The 19,325-nt window shown below is 47.9% G+C and overlaps 1 long non-coding RNA gene across 2 annotated transcripts; it reads right to left on the bottom strand.

Annotated features, from left to right (window-relative positions):
- Nucleotides 1–12,613: 12,613 nt before the first annotated feature.
- LOC119619767 (uncharacterized) lies at nt 12,614–18,876 on the bottom strand. Of its 2 annotated transcripts, XR_012091132.1 has the most exons (5): nt 17,880–18,876; nt 16,977–17,067; nt 16,325–16,447; nt 13,610–16,140; nt 12,614–13,467 (listed from the first exon to the last, which is right to left on the bottom strand). It is a non-coding gene; the product is annotated as an uncharacterized lncRNA (long non-coding RNA). The 2 variants fall into 2 exon arrangements; XR_005236240.2 differs by having other exon boundaries at nt 12,614–16,140.
- Between the last annotated feature and the right edge of the window lie 449 nt (nt 18,877–19,325).

Raw genomic sequence — 19,325 nt, 5'->3', positions numbered from 1 at the left:
ACTGATATGTTTATATCTATGTTTTCTCTTTTTCCTTTCCTTTCCTTTCCTTTCCTTTCCTTTCCTTTCCTTTCCTTTCCTTTCCTTTCCTTTCCTTTCCTTTCCTTTCCTTTCCTTTTCTTTTCTTTTCTTTTCTTTTCTTTTCTTTTCTTTTTTGATGGAGTCTTGCTTTCTTACCCAGGCTGGAGTGAAGGGGCACCATCTCAACTCATTGCAACCTCCACCTCCCAGGTTCAAGCGATTTCCCCACCTCAGTCTCTTGAGTAGCTGGAATTGCAGGTGCCCACCACCATGGCCTGGCTAATTCTTGTATTTTTAGTAGGGACAGGGTTTTACCATGTTAGCCAGGCTGTTCTCAAACTCCTGGCCTTAAATGATCCACATACCTCAGCCTCCTCAGGTGCTGTTATTACAAGCGTGAGCCACTGCACCCAGACTCTATGTTTGTTTTCTATTTGTTCCATCTCTTCTTTTGTTTTTTCTTCTTTCCACTTTCAATTGATGTGGCTATTTCTTCGTATTCCATTTTATCTCATCTATTAACTTTTTTAGTGTCTCTTCATCTTTTAGTAGTTGTTAGAGAGATTATGATATGCATATTAAGTTACAATAGTCCATCATCAAAAAATGTTCCTCTACTTTGTGAATGGCATAAGAACCTTGTGACACTGTGTTTACATTCAACCCCTCCCATCCTTTATGGTTTTGTCATATATTTTACTTCTAGATGTAAATCACAAAATCTAGTGTTACTATTTTTACTTTAAATGGTTGATTGTCTCATAAAGAGATATTTTAGATGGTGGTAGGTACCTGTAAACCCAGCTACTCAGGAGGCTGAGGTGGGAGGATCACTTGAGGCCAGGAGTGTTTGAGCCTACAGGGCATTAGTATTGTGCCTGTGAATAGCCACTGCATGCCAGCCTGGGCAACATGGCAAGATCTCTTCTTTAAAAAAGTAAATAAATAGATAGATACGCTAGAGATAAGGTAGTCCTTTATATTTACCAACATATTTATCCTTTATTTCTTTTTAAAGATTCATACTTGTATCTGGCATTATATTCCTTCAGTTTGAAGAATTTTTCTTAGCAAATCTTATAGTGTAGATTTGTTTGATATAAATATCCCAATATTTGTATGTATGAAATATCTTTATGGCATTTTTATTTTGAAGGATATTGTCACTGAATGTTGAATCCTAGGTCAAGAGTTCCTGTTTTCTTTCAGAATTTTAAGATGTCATTCCATTTTTCTCCTGGCTTCCATTTTTTCTAAAGAGAACTCAGTCATTTTTCTTAAAGTATTTCCCCTATACGAAATGTGTCTTTTTTCTCTGACTGCTTGAAGTTTTGTTCTTTATATTTTATTTTTAACAGTATAACTATTATGAGCCTATGCTTATGGTAGTTTTCTTTTCTTTTCCTTTTTTTTTTTTTTTTTTTTTTTGAGACAGAGTCTTGCTCTGTTGCCCAAGCTGGAGTGTAGTGGCATGATCTTGGCTCACTGCAACCTCTACCTCCCAGGTTTAAATGATTCTTGAACCGTGGTATGCCCAGCTAATTTTTGTATTTTTAGGAGTGACAGGGTTTCACCATGTTGGCCAGGCCAGTCTCGAACTCCTGGCCTCAAGTGATTCACCCACCTCGGCCTCCCAAAGTGCTGGGATTACAAGCAGGAGCCACTGTGCCTGGCCCTGAGCCTATGGTAGTTTTCTTTGTATTTATTTTGCTTGGGATTTGCTGAACTTCTTAGATCTATAGGTTGATGGGTTTCATCAATTTGGAAAAATTCTCAGCTATTACCTCTTCAGATATTTCTTCTGCTCATTCTGTCTCTCCTCTTGTTATGCGATGTATGTATGTAGTATGTACTGTGATACATTTGTTAGATCACTTAATAATACCCCAGACCTTGGGTGTACTTTTCCATTTCTTAACAAAGATAACAAAGATAAAAGATTTTTCATCTTTGTAATTTAGTTTGGATAACTTCCATGGACCTACCTTCAAATTCACATGTTTTCAGTCTGCTGATAAGCCCATCAAATGATTTATCTCTGAAACAATATTTATAATTTCTAGCATTTTTCTTTATGCTGTATTTTAAATTTTTATTTAAAAAACTTCTCAACTTTTAATTTTTTAGAGATGGGGTCTTACTCTGCCACCAAGGCTGGAGTGCAGTGATGATCATAGCTTGCTACAGCCTCAAACTCCTGGGTTCAAGCCATCCTCCTGCCTCAGCCTCCCAAGTATTTAAGTCTACAGGTGCATGCCCCCATGCCACACTAATTTTTTTTATTTTTTGTAGAAAGGGGGGGGGGGTCTCACTATGTTGCCCAGGCTGGTTTCGAACTCCTGGCCCCAATAATCCTCCCACATTGGCCTCCCAAAGCATTGGGATTATAGGTGTGAGCCACCAGGGCTGTGCTCTTTTTTACAGTTTTTATGTCTCCGTTGAAATTCCCCATATGTTTGTGCATATTGCCTGCATTTTCTACTAGATCCTTTAACATGCTTATAATAGTTATTTCAATGTTGCCATCTCATAATTCCAACATCTTTGCCATCTTTGGGATCTGTTTCTATTGACTATTTTCTCTCCCAATGACAGGTTAATTTTCTTTCTTCTTTGTTTGGCTTATAATTTTTTTATTAAATGCCAGACATTGTGTATAAAAGAACAGTAGAGGCTGAAGTAAATACGATATATACGTAGAAAAACACACATCCCTTCCTCTGTTAGGCTTTTAGAGTGGTGGACTGAGTCAATTTGATATAGAGCTCGGACTTGTCTTGTTGCAGCTTTAGTCTGATTCTGCTTACCAATGGTTTCAAATGATTTGAGAGCAGGATGAGAACTTTTCCTTCAGCAGGGAGCAGGGAGATTCTTTTCTTTTCTTTTTTGTTAGATGGAGTCTCACTCTGTCGTCCAGGCGGAAGTACAGTGGCATGATCTTAGCTCACTGCAACCTCCACCTCCCAAGTTCAAGCTATTCTCCTGCCTTAGCCTCCTGAGTAGCTGGGATTACAGGCATGCACTACCATGCCTGGCTAATTTTGTATTTTTAATAGAGATGGGGTTTCACTATGTTGGTCAGGCTGGTCTCAAACTCCTGACCTGGTGATCCAATCGCTTTGGCCTCCCAAAGTGCTGGGATTACAGACACGAGCCACCGTGCCTGGCCTCAGAAATTTCTTTATGCTGTACAGTCCAGCTGCTAGCTTTTTGAACTGTGGGAATATGCCACCTGACTCTAAAGATTGGCTGCTAGCTTTCAGGTCTTCGGGAAGATTTTTTTTGCTATGCAATCCAACCCCTGACCTTCTGTGCTTTTGGGAGATCTCTCTCCTCCCTGATTCCTGGCCCTGGTGGCGGAGCACCAAGGCAGTATATTCACTGAAAGACCAGTGTCTGCGAGCAGCTTGCTCAGTTCTCCTTTCCTGTTCCCAGCTTGAGCAGACTCTGAGTGTCTTTCCCCAGAAAGGTCTTTCTCAGCTCTCCTGTCCTGTCCCATCTCAGGCAGCCTCCGAGAGGGCCCTGTTTTTCAGAGGGTTTCTCTCAGTTAACGACCCTGTCCTCAGCAGGCCCTGTGTGTGTCCTCCTGAGGACAGAGTCTCTCGATCCTCTGCCCTCAGCCTTCACACCCTGGGAAGGTCTGTCGTGCAGCTTGGTGAGCAGGTGCAGACTCTCTTCGTGGCTGGGGCTCGTTGAGACCCTGGCCCATTATGCTAGCCCACACTGGTTTCTTTTTACCCTGATCAAGGGTGGCCTCCTTTCCCTCCTCTGAAAGTGGCTGTGGGACTCTTATCTCTTGGGAATGGCTTATTACTTTCTGGAATTTTAATTAACTTATTTTTGTTTTGCTTTGTTCTGTTTGCAGCCTCACTTCTGCTCTCTGATGGCTTCTAAAATCTATGCTGCTGTAGGTGTTCCAGCTGTCATGTGATGTTATAATGGGAGCCATGTTCTTGCAGGATTTTTTAAGTGGGAGCAGAACGCCCCCAGTTGTTTTTTTATTATGTTCGGGACATTGTGCTTGCAAAACTGTAGGAATAATTGAGGCCTGGGATGATGTCATTTTCTTCCAGAGATTATTTTTATTTGCTTCTTCCAAGCCTAGCAAGCTTAGGAGTGCTGGCAGTTGGCAGTCTGGAGTAACTTTAATCCTGTTTTAAAAATTGAGGTTTTTCTGGGTCACTCAGATGACTGGAAGCTGGACTGCAGCATGCAGGGAATAGATGACCTGTTCGTGGGATGCAGCTGTTTTGGATTCCAACCCAAAGTATATGTCAGGGTGGGGTGTGGGGTGTTATCAGGGTCCACACCTTGGTGGGTTCTAGACTCCAATTTTTTTTTTTTTTTTTTTTGAGACAGAGTCTTGCTCTGTCACCCAGGCTGGAATGCAGTGGTGTGATCTTGGCTCACTGCAATCTCCGCCTCCCAGGTTCAAGCTGTTCTCCTGCCTCAGCCTCATGAGTAGCTGGGATTACAGGCATGTGCCACCACACCCGGCTAATTTTTGTATTTTTAGTAGAGACGGGGTTTCACCATGTTGGTCAGGCTGGTCTCCAACTCCTGACCTAGTGATCCACCTGCCTCAGCCTCCTAAAGTGCTGGGAATATAGGCATAAGCCACCACGCAGGTAACACCAACTTTCATCCCCTAACCCCATGAGGATCTCATGAGTAATGTTCAGCCTCTCAGCTGCCTTTTCTTGATTGGCAAATATCGTTAGGGCAAAAGTGGTACAAACGCAGACTCACCTGTCAGGATACCTGCTTTCTTCCAGATCTTGGCCCATGATTCTACTTTTATTTTTATTTTTATTTTTTTGAGATGGAGTCTCGCTCTGTGGCCCAGGCTGGAGTGCAGTAGTGCGATCTCGACTAACTGCAAGCCCTGCCTCCCGGGTTCACCCCATTCTCCTGCCTCAGCCTCCCAAGTAGCTGGGACTACAGGCACCCGCCACCACGCCCGGCTAATTTTCTGTAATTTTAGTAGAGACGGGGTTTCACCTTGTTAGCCAGGATGGTCTCGATCTCCTAACCTCGCCATCCACCCGCCTCGGCCTCCCACAGTGCTGGGATTACAGGCGTGAGCCACTACAGCCGGCCTGCCCATGATTCTACACTATTTCGTCAGGGCTCCTATGTTTTCAAGCAAGCGTTCAACTCACCTCACTGTTGTTAGCAGGAGGGTTGGTCCAAATTAGCTAATTTGCTACTACCAGAAACTGCCATCTCTGTATCTTATTCTTTCAAAAACTCAATCTTCAACAGCTGAGAGCAGTATTTAAAAATTTCTCATCTCCTATATGATTTGTGGTTTAGGCAACTTCTGAATTTTTGATATATTTCACATTTTATCTTTTGAGGTAGCATTATTTAATGTCTTAAGGTTTATAATTGTTATAAACACATGGTGAATATTTTATGGCCTCTATTTCCCAGTCATTGCTTTTTTGCCTTAAATTTTACATTCTGTTTTTTGTGTAAATTTCATTTACTTTGTATATCTTTGCCTATATCACTATTTTGTAACCATTCAAAAACATTTTGCTTTAAGCCTGTCTTATAAAAACATTCACATTATCATTACTAGCATGATTTATCTACTGTAATTTTATGTTACACATTATATATATTTTACTCCTTTTTATTATTTTCTTGTCTTTTGCTATATTAATCCCTTTTTTCCTTACTCTTTCTCTCTAGGTTCTTGGGAATTTTCTATTCAGCTTTTAATCTACTAGTGGATGGATACCTTTTATTTACTTTTATCTTTTTATTTTTGAAACAGGTTCTTTCCCTGTTGCCCAGGCTGGAGTGCAGTGACTCAATTTTGGCTCACTGCAGCCTTGACTTCCTGGGCTCAAACCTCCGAGGAACCAGGACTACCAGCTTGGCACACACCACCTGGCCTGGCAAGTTATCTTTTTTGTAGAGATGATGGGGGTAGAGGGTGATTCTCAATATGTTGCCCAGGCTGGTCTTAAACTCCTAGGCTCAAGCAATCCTCCCACCTTGGCCTTCCAAAATGCTGGGATTACAGGGCTAAGCCACTGCACCTGGCTGATACCTTTATTTTTAAAATCTCTTAACTTAAATTCCTTTTTTTTTTTTTTTTTTTTTTTTTGAGGTGGAGTCTCACTCTGTCGCCCAGGCTGGAGTGCAGTGGTGCAATTTCAGCTCACTGCAACCTTTGCCTCCCGGGTTCAAGTGATTCTCCTGTCTCAGCCTCCTGACTAGCTGGGATTACAGGCGCACGCTGTCACGCCTGGCTACTTTTTTGTATTTTAGTAGAAACGGGGTTTCACCGTGTGGGGTAGGCTCATCTCGAACTCCTGAGCTCAGGCAATCCGCCGCCTCCGCCTCCGCCTCCCAAAGTGCTGGGATTACAGGTATGAGCCACCGTACCCCGCCTAAATTAATTTCTTTCTTTCTTTCTTTCTCTCTCTCTCTCTCTCTCTCTCTCTCTCTCTCTCTCTTTCTTTCTTTCTTTCTTTCTTTCTTTCTTTCGACGGAGTCTTGCTCTGTCACCCAGGCTGGAGTGCAGTGGCCAGATCTCAGCTCACTGCAAGCTCCGCCTCCCGGGTTTACGCCATTCTCCTGCCTCAGCCTCCCCAAGTAGCTGGGACTACAGGCATCCACTACCTCGCCCAGCTAGTTTTTTGTATTTTTTAGTAGAGACGGGGTTTCACCGTATAGCCAGGATGGTCTCGATCTCCTGACCTCGTGATCCGCCCGTCTCGGCCTCCCAAAGTGCTGGGATTACAGGCTTGAGCCACCGCGCCCGGCCCCCGCCTAAATTTCTTAACATCAAGAATAAGACCATATCAACCAATATGTTCTAAGATATATGCATACTATTTTGCCACCTCTCATTTTTATAGATAGTATATTCTTTCTTTGATACCTCCCAGTTTTTGTCAAAGTAAATTGTGATACAATAACCCCAATTTATAATCATGAAATATGTATTATATATAATTTTAATAATAATGATTAGTGTTGTTTCATATTATATTAATTATAATTATTTCGTTTATGTAGTTTCATTTGGTTTTATTGATTTTTTGCCTTTTCTTTTACATTTTTTCTGTTGAATTATTTATTTTGATTCGTTTTTTAGCTGGCAGGACTATGTCCTCAAGTACTATTTTTCAAAAAGGGTTTATGGAAGAGCTCTCCCACCCCCAATGGAGTTGGCTAACATCCTGTACCAGTTATCAATTTATTACCGTCTGGCTCCAATCCACCCTTCACAGATGCCTGGAACGTTTCTCCCTTGGCTGCTGGCACAATGTTAAACTGTGTCAGTAGAGGGCGCTAGAGGACAGAGAGAAGAAGAGACCTCTTGCGGGTTCTTTAAGCTTTCCCTCCTACTTGCTTTTGAGACTCTGAACCCCCGGGGGTTCTCAGCTCAGTTTCAGGGCACTTCCGCAGGCATCTTCACGGCTAGTTCTGTGGGTGTCCCACCTAGTTTCCCAGTGGTGAGTTCAGCCGCACCGTCTTGGGCGGATTGCTGGTGGGGCAGACGTGACCCAGCCAGTTTCCTGCGAAGTCCCACATGCGCACTCCCCCGGGGCAGCTTCCCAGCAAGTTCTGCGTGAGTCCTAGGTGGCTTTGCCATGAGTTCAGCGCATCCCCTAAGAGCAACTTCCGGAGGAATTTTGTGGGCACCCCAGCAGGAGGCTTCCAGCCCTCCAGCTGTGGCCTGGGGTTCTCTTCCCCACAATGTTCGCTCTCTGTGGCCCGGTTCTCTCCAGGGACAACCCAGAGAACTTCACTTTCTCCAGTAAGGACTGAACTCCAGTCTCGGAGAGCCAGCCTTCTTCAAGTTCGTTCCTTCTTTTTGGATTCTCTCCCATCCCTGGGAGATCATCTGACATTCCTGTTTATTCCCACTACACCATTAATTTCTATCCTGACTGATTCACAACCCTGAGTTCCGAAGCAACGGCAAGCTGTGGGGTGCTTCTTGCCGTCCCTACTCAAAACGGAAAAAGCTGGCCAGGCGTGGTGGCTCACGCCTGTAATCCCAGCACTTTGGGAGGCTGAGACAGGAGGATCGCTTGAGCCCAGGAGTTCAAGATCAGTCTGGACAACATAAGGAGACTCTGTCTCTACAAATATATATATACATGTATATATGTAAAATATATATTATATATATATACATGTATATATGTAAAAAATACATAATATATATACATGTATATATGTAAAATATATATAATATATATAATATAAAAATATATATATTTTTAATTAGCCAGGCATGGTGGTGCGTACCTATGGTCTCAGCTACTCAGGAGGCTGAGGCAGGAGGATCGCCTGAACCCTGGGGTGTTGAGGCTGTTGTGAGCCGTGATGGTGCCACTGCACTCCAGCCTGGGGCAGGGACTGAGACCCCGTCTCAAAAAATAAAAATAAAAAGAATGGAAAGAACCAATGAAATCTTGATGCTATTAACACCTCTGAATATTTTGCTGCTTTCTAGAATCCACACAAAACAGGAATCCCGCTTGCGGAGGATATGTTACAATGTCTGGGCAGTCAGACCAGTTGGAGAAGTGTGCTCTGTCCTATAAAAACGTGCTTCTTCCTGACTTCTACCCCATGTCGATGGGCCCGTGATCTCCTCTTAGACCTCTCAGCTGAAATCAGTCCTGTCCCTGTCTTTGGTGTCCTTCATACCCTCTCTTGGCTGCCTCACTGCCACGGCCCTGGCTCAGGCCCTGGTCACCTTGCCTAGGGCAGTGGCTTCCCTGGGAATGCCATCTCCACTCAATACTCCTGGTGCTTGAGTGCCCTGCTCAAGACCTCAGCTCCCAGGAAGCTTCCTGAACAGCTTAACTCACTGTTTCTCCCTGTTCTGCCCTTTCCTATTATCTGTGCAAATCTGAAGGCACTTTCTGCTCTGTCATGTACCTGATCTTTCCTGCCAACCTAGACTGCTTTGATGAAAGCTGCATCAGAGAGCAGAGGAAAATACTTATTTGTATGGAAGTGGCGTCCTCTGCTGGTAGAAATATGTAATGACTGGAACTTTTCCCTAGCTGTGTGCCGGCCCCTTACTGCCCAAAGCAGAGAGAACCAGTGATACCCGAGGAAACCCAACTGCCCTTCTCTCTGCCCACCCCAGTCCCTAAGCATGTAAAATTCAATCCGCTGACTCACTCACCAGATTTCCACACCTCACTATTACACTAAGACGTTCCTGATGCTCCAGTCTCATGGATGATGGCAATCTCTGACATTAATTGGATATGTGCTATATATGCCAGGCACTGGGCTAATCTCTTTATCTATATTATATTATTTAAGCCTCATAGCAACTTCGTAAAGCAGATGGTTGGGCCAGATTCATTAAAAGCACAGTCTGGGACAGATTTCAGTGCACATATTCTTGTATTGGGGAAGAACCCTCAGAAGAAAGAAAAGGAAGGAGAGTGGGGTGGGGAAGGAGGGAGCCAGGCTGTGGTGTCAGCTGTGGCTGAGCCATGGCCTGATTTCACGGGAAGCCCTGGAGCATGTGCTACACCAGAGTTCATCTGGTCTTGAGGTTGGGTACTGGCCTTTCCTGCCCCTGTGTCAGACAAGCATCGGCTGCAAGCCCCAAGCAAGGCAGCCTCCATTCCCGGGGAAGTCTCTGCAGAGGGAATAACTGTGAACTGTTACCAGCCAAACCTCACAGCAGCCAGCGGGCACAGATGGAGGGTTGCACCAGACCAGTAAAGGGGGTTTGGCTGGGCACTAATAGCAACCATGGTACTGTTATTTCTACTGTACAAATGCAGAATTATAATCTTCCAGGTTTGTAGGTGTTTTATAGATTCTGAGTGTTTTCATATTCATTACCTCATTCAATGTTGCAGTAACCTTGAGAGGTAGTGATCATGATCCTCACTTTATGAACGAGAGTGGGAGGGTGGGAGACTTCCCCAGGATTGTCCAGTCGGTAAATATCTTCTCTGTTTGTAAATAGCATCTTCCCAGATACATAGCCAGCTGTCCAGTCCAACCTCTTCCCTGTGACATTCACACTCTGGTCATTTACCAAGGATCTTATAGCCCTTTTAACTCAGACTGAATCCAACACAGCCGTGAAGCTGGCAACCTTCCCTGCTGAGACTAGGTACGAGGACACACCTCCTATCAGGTGGGGCCTTGCCTTGCCTGCCTGACACTTTGCTGGGCTCAGAATGCTTCTCCAAATTCCCCCATGGAAAGAGGACACCTGGGGCACTTCTCACCTCCTCCTGCTTCTGCAGTTTCCCTTGGCAGTTTCCTTAGAGGTGTCCCAGCAAGCTAGTGTCTGTCAGAGGACATTGAGGGCCAGGCCAGAGAAGTTTAGAAAGAGTCCCAGGACTACCTGAGTGCTGCTTTCACCTGCCACAGGGGTAGCTCTGCAGCCAGCCTTGTGGCAGAGGCTGGGGTTTCCTGGATCTTAGAAGTGTCACCTCTTCCACCCTCTCAGGACCCTGGGCTTTTGCACTCAAGCTGCCTCTGGATCTAGCAAAGGCCCCGAGCATCTTTGGAATGGATGAGTTCAAAAAGCTGCATTAGAGTGGCTCTCCTCCTCCAACGCCACCTCATCAGAGTTCCAAGGGATGCGTCACACCTAAGAGCTGATGATGTACAGCAGGAGCACACAGCGGACCCAGAAACCTCGCATTGTGTTGGGAAAGAGCTCACTGACTCAGATGCGAATCCCCCACTCTATCACAGAGCATCTCAGTTGAGATGAGGTAGAAATGAGAGCAACAGAAAATTCACAACAGCAGCTATTGTGTTGTTATTGAGTGGCCCTTGCCCTCGTGGTTCAAGGTGCCTACCAAGCAGCAAAATAGAGGGAGGGACAAAGAAGGAGGAGCAGACAGCAGATGCACAACCTGTGTCTCGAGAAAGGTTCCCAGACACTGCTGCATGACGTGTCCACTTACTTCTCTTTGGCCAGAACTCAGTCATGTGACCACGCCTACCCACACAGGAGACTGGGAAATGCAGTCTTCATTCTGGGCAGCCATGTTTCCTGCCACAACTTTTCTTACCCTGATAAAACAGTAGCAAGTTATTGGAGACTAGCAGCTTCTACCAGACTAGATTGTGGCCTCAGACAAGTCTCATGGCCTCTCTAGGCTTGGAGATAATGCTATCTTACCACAAACAAGTTGTATTAACTGAAGTCTCTGATGCAAAGGATCTAGCACAGAGCCTGGAATATACTGTACATAACCTCCCCTTCCCTGTTCCTGCCTCCAGATATTCTGGAATGTGTGGCAGTAGCTCGCATGCTCTCAAATGTGGCCACAGCTCCTGCAGCCTGTGTCTGAGTGCTTTGTCTATGCAAACTCACAGGATCATGCTGAAACTTCTTACCAGAACTTCTGAACCAGACCTCAGGGTAGTAGAGTAACTCACAGTGACATTTAAAGAAGAAATAATGCCACTATCACACAAACTACCCCTTGGAGTCCATGCATTATCCCATTCTATTCCTGCACAACCCCAGGCCATAGGAACTATTATCCTGACTGACATATTTGGAAACTGAGGTTCAGAGAGGTTAAGCAGCTTGCCCAAGGTGACATAGATAGTAACTGGCTGAACTAGGATCAGATCCCAGTCTATTTGGCTCCAGGTCCTTGTGTCCTGTAATCAGCATGGTACAATAGTGAGGGATTTCCCTGTTTGAGGTGTCTACTCACTGCCCGTTGACGGAACCTATTGTCAAAAGATCTCAGGGAGGAGTGGGCCCATGAAGGAAGCCTTTTCCCAGGTGAGGAGACTCAGCTGAGCTTTGGGGACTGTGAGATGCTGATTACAGTTGTTACCAGGCAGGCAACCTAGGAAGACGCCTGGAGCCTGGAGACATGATGTGAGTCATAGCCTTGAACTTGCCTGCACACTCCTCATATTGCCCCAGCCTCAAGGGCAGACCGCCAGGACCAGATGGGAGTGGGGACAGCCCTGGACTCTGGCCAACAGCTCTGAAAAGAAAAAGCTTCTTCGTAAGCTGCAGTAAATCCTTAGGGTTAATTGCAGCCTGAACGTTCATTTCAAAGACCTCACTTCCTGAATCCCAGGAGCATCCAGGAGAATGGGACCAAGGTGGCCCAGCCCAAAAAAGCAAGACATGAACACTGTCTCAAACTGTACGTTCTCAAGGATAAAGAGGGCCCCTACTAGCAAGACAAATGGGTGGCCCCTATGATCCTGGAGGGGCTGAGTACAGGGGAAGGATGGCATAGGAGACTCCCACCAAGAAGGCAGTGATCCTGGGCTTGGACGCCCACTCTCTGCCGGAGAACCCACCCTGGCCTGGCTTCAGGAGCCCTCCAACCTTCACCCTCAAGCCACTTGACCTCCACCTACATCCAGCACTGCTCCCTGGGGGAAGGCAGGGGTGTGACTTCTTGGTAGTCTCATCTGGCCTGTCTCCCCCAGGAGTGGGAGCTCCCCGAGGGGAGGGCTGTTGCAGGCCCCTTCTGGACTTCAGTTCCTGCAGTGGTCCCCCAGTTACGCTTCCCCACTAAGTGGCTGACGGAGCATTTGCCCAGCATCGCGATTCCTTTAGCCCAGAACCCTCCCTGAGCAGGCCCAAGATATAGAAACGGTCCAGCGTTGGCCTTTGACCGGAGAGAACAGGGTGAGGGGGAGACCCAGGCGCGGACTCCTGCGGGGGTCTGGGTGGGCCCGGTGACGTCAGTTCTGGTTCTCCAGTGAAGTAGACCAGTTTCAGGGCTGCCCCCAACTTGCTGTGTGATCCAGGGACATTTGCTTAAACTCTCTGAGCCTCATCTTTCCTTCCACACGATAGGGAGACGATCTTGCCTTTGGGAGAATGACTTGAAGTAAATCACTCCGACCCCCTAGACGGAGAGGAAGGAGCGAGAGAATTTCTGCCATCCCACGGGACCCAGCACAGAGGAGGCGGCTCCCCCAGCTTATTAACCACAGACCAGGTGTGCGCGCCCAAACTCACCGGCAGAGGGCGCCAGGCCTCCGCTTGGTGCTTGAGCCTCGAGACCCAGAAAAGGTACCTGGTCCCCAGAGGTCTGAAATCGCTGATTGTGTTTATTCAAAGCCAGTCACCATTGCTCACCCGTCTGACTTCCTCGGGGTGTGTGTGGACGGGTGTGCGTGTGACCGCGTCTGTGCACCGGGGAAGGTGCTGTGGGTTTTGTGCTGAGCCAGGGGTGGGGCTTCTCCTGTCCGCCAGGTCCTGGGCTCCCGGCAGTGGCCGGCAGGGGCGGTGCCGATGCTGCAGGAGGGTCAGGAGCCACTGTCTCCTGCTCAGCCCCACGGGAGCCACTCTGTGTGCCCTGCAGCAGGAAGGACCCACCAGGTAGACCACCTCCTTGGCCGATGACCCCTGCAACAGAGCCGTCTCTCCGGTGCTCCTGCTAGCCAAGTCAGTGTGAGGTCCGGACGGAGGAAGCCCTGCTTGTTTCTCTGTTCAGAGGAAAGGAGTCAGGGGATTATAAAATAGGCCTTAGGTTCTTGGACAAGAAGACAAAACCAAACCAAACTTAGGTTCTTGGACAAGAAGACAAAACCAAACCAAACCAAAAGCCTGGTGAGATCACTGTCTTACCCAGACGCAGGTGATTGCTCAGGTCGGATCAGCCAGCTTGGGCTCTGATACCTGCAGGGCCAGGTGGGGCCCATGCACAGGGGAAGGGGGTTAGCATGGCCTCTGCCTGGGACTCCCAGCCTGAGGGGGCAATGCATCCTCACCCCAAGAGACAACTGTTTGCAGGATGATACTCCCCAGGATAGTCAGGCTGGTCTGGGAGGTAGCCTGTGGCCACACAGGGTGGAGAAAGCGAACACAAACTGTGAAGCAGACAGGGCTAGCGGACGCCCCTCCCATCTGCCCTGTCAGCATCCCCTTTTTGCTTCTCCACTTCCCAGAATCACCCTTTTCATAGACACTTACACATAGATGACCACCATGTGATCATCCTTCCCAGGCTGAGGGTACCGACAGGAGCTGGCAGAGCAGGGAGGGTGCTGGGCAACTAGTACAGGATCATGAACCCTGGGGAAGGCTCCTGATGGTGGTAGGTGGCCGAGGAGGCGGGGCACCAACAAAGGCTTCCAAGACCCTGAAGGAGGCGAGGCACGCTGAGTCTTAAGGAGCCAGAGGCATCATCTTATCAGGTGACAGGAGTGAGGCCCCATGGCAATGCCTGCTGTGGAGGGGCCAGTGGGCTAGGCAGGCACCCACAGCAGCTGTGGTAACTTCGGGCAGACTATAAGGCAGTTTACGGTTTGCTGAGTTATTTTACAAACGCTTATTCTGTGAGGTTGGTAGAAAAATGAAGCTCAGAGAGGTTAGGTAACTTGTCCCAGGACACACAGCCAGGACTTTTGCCTGTATATCCCAAGCTGTAGCCTGAACTGGCTCCTTAGGTAGCCTCTGCCCCTCCCACCACCCCAACTCCCTGAAGCAGAACCTCGGTTAGAGTGGCAGGGCCCGTCTTGTTTTGACAGTTCTAGAACTTGTCTTTGTTTTATTTTTCAGGTGACCAGAATTGGTTAACACCTACAGGCCTGGCTCACCCAACCAAACATACAGTAGGTGGGTGAATGGATAAACAGAATGCCACTGTGACCGCTTGCAGTGAGCTCCAGTCCATTTAGAAGGCTGGTGTCAGGAATTGGCTCAAGTCATCCATTCCCTCCTGGTGATGCTGGGCAAATGCAGAACCAGAGCAAATAGAGCCAGCCTTTCTCAAAGGATTCCTCAATCTGTCAGACTGGGCTACAGAAATGCGTGACATGCCGGAAAGTGTCAGGGAAAGTGCGGCTCAGGAGTGACCTGGATTGTAATCTTAGCTCTACCAGTTCTTAACAACATGTCCTTGGCAGGTCGCTTAAGCCCTGGCCTGTTCATCTGATACGTGGAGATGATCATAGAACATTCTAGAGAGTTGCTGGGAGGAGCATACAGATGATGTGCTGTGCAATGACTAGGTCCAGGCAGATGCAACATAAACAGTAGCTCTTGCTATTACTGGGCAGCTGGGTGACTTCCCTGTCTACAGAAGGCATATTTATAATGGTCACTGTCTGCATGCTCTTCTTCTTCACCCCGGTCAGCCCTGGGTCCTCTCACAGGCCCTTGCTATTCCTCAAGCCCTTCCCTTATCACAGTGTCTCTCCAGTCAGGCAGGTGCCAAATAATCCACTGGGCTACAATTTGATTTAGTGACATTCTTTTTTCTTTTCTTTTCTTTTTTTTTGAGATAGAGTCTAGCTCTGTCGCCCAAGCTGGAGTGCAGTGGCATGATCTTGACTCACTGCAACCTCCACCTCCTGGGACTACAGGCACACACCATCATTCATGGCTAATTTTTGTATTTTTTGTAGAGACGAGGTCTCACTGTGTTGCCCAGGCTGGTTTCTCAAACTCCTGGGCTCAAGCGATCTACCCGCCTTGGCCTCTCAAAGTGCTGGGATTAGAAGTGTGAACACCGTGCCCCGCCAACTGAGTGCCATTCTTACCCTAAGGGTGCAGAGCACTCAACTCGAGGGAGATGTTTTCTGGTTCTTAGAGTGGATTTGAAGATACTATATCTCACTTCCCTCAGCCACATGCCTTCCCTGAGTGACACGTTTCCCAGGTGACAGGTTTCCAAGTCTGGGGGACCTGGGACAACAGCCTGATACTGCCACTTGCCACAGTGTGTGACCTTGGGCATGTTTTTTGCCCTTATGGAATCCCAGATTCCTTACGTGTCAATCGGGGCACATTCAGCCACAGAACTGGGAGAGGATCCCAGCGTTAAAGTGTCTAACGCCAGGCCCAGTGTGAGGAGGGACTCGGTAAGTGATAATTGTCTCATAGTCATGACACTGATGCTGGGTTTTAGACGTTTCAAATTTAGAGATTTTACCGAGCCCATGGGAGAGAAAGATCAACTTCACAAACAGGGCTATGGGGCAGGTTCCCCGCAGGCGTCTGAACCAGGTTAGCTGAGTCCCTCGGCTCCTTGGCCTCAGCTCTGTCTCTGATCCTGCTAGTATGAACTGCCGGTGGAGAAGGGGGAGATGGAGGAGGACGCTCCCAGAGTGATCTGCTTCCCCCATTTCCTGCAGACTGGTTTCTTACCTGGAGACCTGAGGGACCAAGGAACTGAGGCCAGAGCTGCCCAGAGGAATCTGAAGATTTGGGGTTGGTGGGTGGAGAAGAGGGTGTGGGGTGCTGCTTGGGCCAGGAGGATGCAAGCCTTTTGGAAGAGCCTTTCTTCCCCCCAGATGGCCCCTTCCAAACCTCTACCCCACCCACACTTTCTACACAAACCTCTGAAGGAGAGAAGCAGCCCCCAAACTGGTCTTCTTGAAGATACCCCAATTCAGGTTCACCCTCCAAGAAAGCGCACTCCTAAGAAAGCCAGCTCCTATCTGTGCTCTGGTTGGAAGACTGCTGTGGATGACATGAACACGAACAGCCTTAGAACATCAGGATCCCCCAAACTGTGCTTCACACACAGCTCACGGATGTCCTTCACAGCTGGCACTTCCATCCCTGCTCATCACCATCCTGTGGGTTAGCAGAGCAAATGTTTCTATTCCCATTTTACAGACCAGGGAACTGGGTCCCGGGAAGGAAGGGGCCTGCTGAGGTCACACGGCCTATCCTTCACACTAGAGTACATGGAGAACAGGACTTGTGTCTCCCAGGGTGGCCCCTGATGAACCGAGGGCCCAGGAGGGTGTTTGGCTGACTCGAGTGCTCAGCTCAGCTGCCTGGTGAGATGTACCAAGTCCTAGTACTTTAGAAGGGTGGGAGACAGCCAGTGCCTGGAAACAACACCCTGGCCACCCCCAGCCAGGCCCTGACCTGCTGGATGGGGCTCAGACTCAGGAAGAGCTGCTGGAAACCCAAGTTCCCCCTTGGCTAGGAACGGAAGGGTTTGGAAGCGCTTGGGGAGGAACCTGCCCTCAGTACTTACCTGTGGGAGTCTGGGGTTTCCCTCTGTTTCCTTGTCCCTCTGGGTTTTTGCGTTACTTTGTTTTTGGTTTTCTTTTTCTTTTTCTCCAAGGCTGACAATAAAAGGGGAGGCAGTGGTATGAATTTCTGAGCTGGAAATCTGGAAGGGAAACTGAGCTAGACTCTGATGTGTATCACATTAATCCTGTGTAACATTTCTCACAGATCTGCCCGTGCTGTGTCTTTGAAAATTGTCAGGACTAGCCAAGGTGGGTGGATCACCTGAGGTCAGGAGTTCAAGACCAGCCTGGCCAACATGGTGAAACCAAACCCCGTCTCTACTAAAAATACAAAAATCAGCCAGGCATGGTGGCGTATGCCTGTAATCCCAGCTACTCGGGAGGCTGAGGCAGGAGAATCGCTTGAACCTGGGAGGTGGAGTTTGCAGTGAGCCAAAATCGCATCACTGCACTCTAGCCTGGGCGACAGAGTGAGACTCTGTCTCGAAAAATAGAAAAAAAAATTGTCATGGTTTGAACCCATACTTGGTGGCTCCATCTCTGTCTCTGACTGTCTATCTGCCTCTGCCTCCCTCTGTCTCTGCCCATTTCCTGTGTCTGTCTTTGTCTCTACGTGTGTGTGTACAAATACATATGTGTGTGTGTGTGTGTGTGTGTGTGTGTGTATTCTGTCTTTCTCTGTTGCTATCTCTCCCCTGACCAATCTGATCTGAAGGATCACAGAGCTGGATGGGACAAGGGTCACCATCTCATCCATTCACAGCCTTTGATCAAGATGATCTGTGAACCATTGGATGTGGGTTAGGTTTTGAAACAAACTTCCTCTTTCCACCCATTGGGGCATCAGTTCATGCTCAGCTTGGGTTTAACAGTCTCCAAATTTCCTCCTTGAGCCAAATTCTTACCCTTCCTGCTGCCGTTGGGACACTTGCTTTGGTGTCCTGTGGGGAGTAATGATAAGGCAGAGGTCACAGTCCTGGCCCCCACTCAGCCTTGCCTGCGGCCAGTGAAACTGGTGTTTGCCGGCGGTCCTGGCCAGGAGAGAGGAGGAGGGGCAGAGGCAGCTGGGGAGTGTGAGCAAGATGCCGCGGGGGCCCGGGGGAGACTGCAGCCAAGTGCTGTGTCTGAGGATATTTATAGACGGACACACAGAGAGACACGCACGCAGGGACAGAGTACAGTTTGTTTCCTGGAAACATGGACTGTTCTCTCAGTCCTACCAGATTTCCGAGGGAGCGTCATGCTGAAATAGGGAAAACTGTGTCTGCTGTCTGGTGTCCACCCTCCACATAAGGAGAGATCTGATTGGCTCCACTCCCCCTTGGTAACTGCAACGACTGCCCCTGGCCTGGGGAAGCCCTTTCCAGGCATTCCTGACTGCCCTGCTCATTTCTCTGTCTCATCTCACCTCCCAGGCCTCCTCGAGCTGCTCCCGCAACAAGACACTGCACCAGTGCTTGCCCTTCTCAGGGCCTTGCCTCTGCCCCTCCTGGCCTTTGCACACACAGCTCCGTCTGCCAGGAATGCTTTTCCATCCATTCCTACTCTTCTGGCAAAGCCCTACTCATCATCTGCCCACACGTCACCTCCTCTGAGGGGTCTTTTCTCACCTCTCCTCTGAGAGCTTAGGACTTTGCACGGTTATATCGCTGTTGTTATTTCTATTTACCTCTGTCTCCGCCTCCAAACTGTAAATTCCTCAAAGTCAAGGACTTTCTCTTACTCATCTTTGCATCCTCAACATGTAGACCAGTTCCCAAAGCAGAGCTGATGAGCAATGGAGAATTGTTGAATGAATGGATGAGATTTTTACAGCGTAGCTGCTAAGAGTTCAAGGTCCGTGTTCAGTGGAAGATTTGGTTTAAATACCAGCTCTATGTGAACTTAACCTGGAATTAGAAAACAAAACAAAACAAAAAACAAAAATAAATAAATGCCAGAGCTCTGCCTCTTGCTAGCTGTGTGATTTTTCCAGTCACTTGGCCTCTCTAAGTGATTCCACGTCTATAAAGTGGGCTATAACAATAGAACTTTGCGAAGGCCGGGTGCAGTGACTCACGACTGGAATCCCAGCACTTTGGGAGGCAGAGGCGGGCGAATCACAAGATCAGGAGATTGAGACCGTCCTGGCTAACATGGTGAAACCCTGTCTCTACTAAAAATATAAAAAATTAGTCAGGCATGGTGGCAGACGCCTGTAGTCCCAGCTACTCGGAGGCTGAGGCAGGAGAATGGCGTGAACCCAGGAGGCGGAGGTTGCAGTGAGCCCAGATCGCGCCACTGCACTCCAGCCTGGGCGACAGAGCGAGACTCCATCTCAAAAAAAAAAAAAAAGAAAAAGAAAAAAGAAA

This window comes from Chlorocebus sabaeus, chromosome 25, assembly GCF_047675955.1.
Source record: "Chlorocebus sabaeus isolate Y175 chromosome 25, mChlSab1.0.hap1, whole genome shotgun sequence".
Classification (NCBI taxonomy): Eukaryota; Metazoa; Chordata; class Mammalia; order Primates; family Cercopithecidae; genus Chlorocebus; species Chlorocebus sabaeus.
The sequence above is the reverse complement of the archived record's forward strand: the minus strand, read 5'-3'. Positions and strand labels throughout refer to the sequence as shown.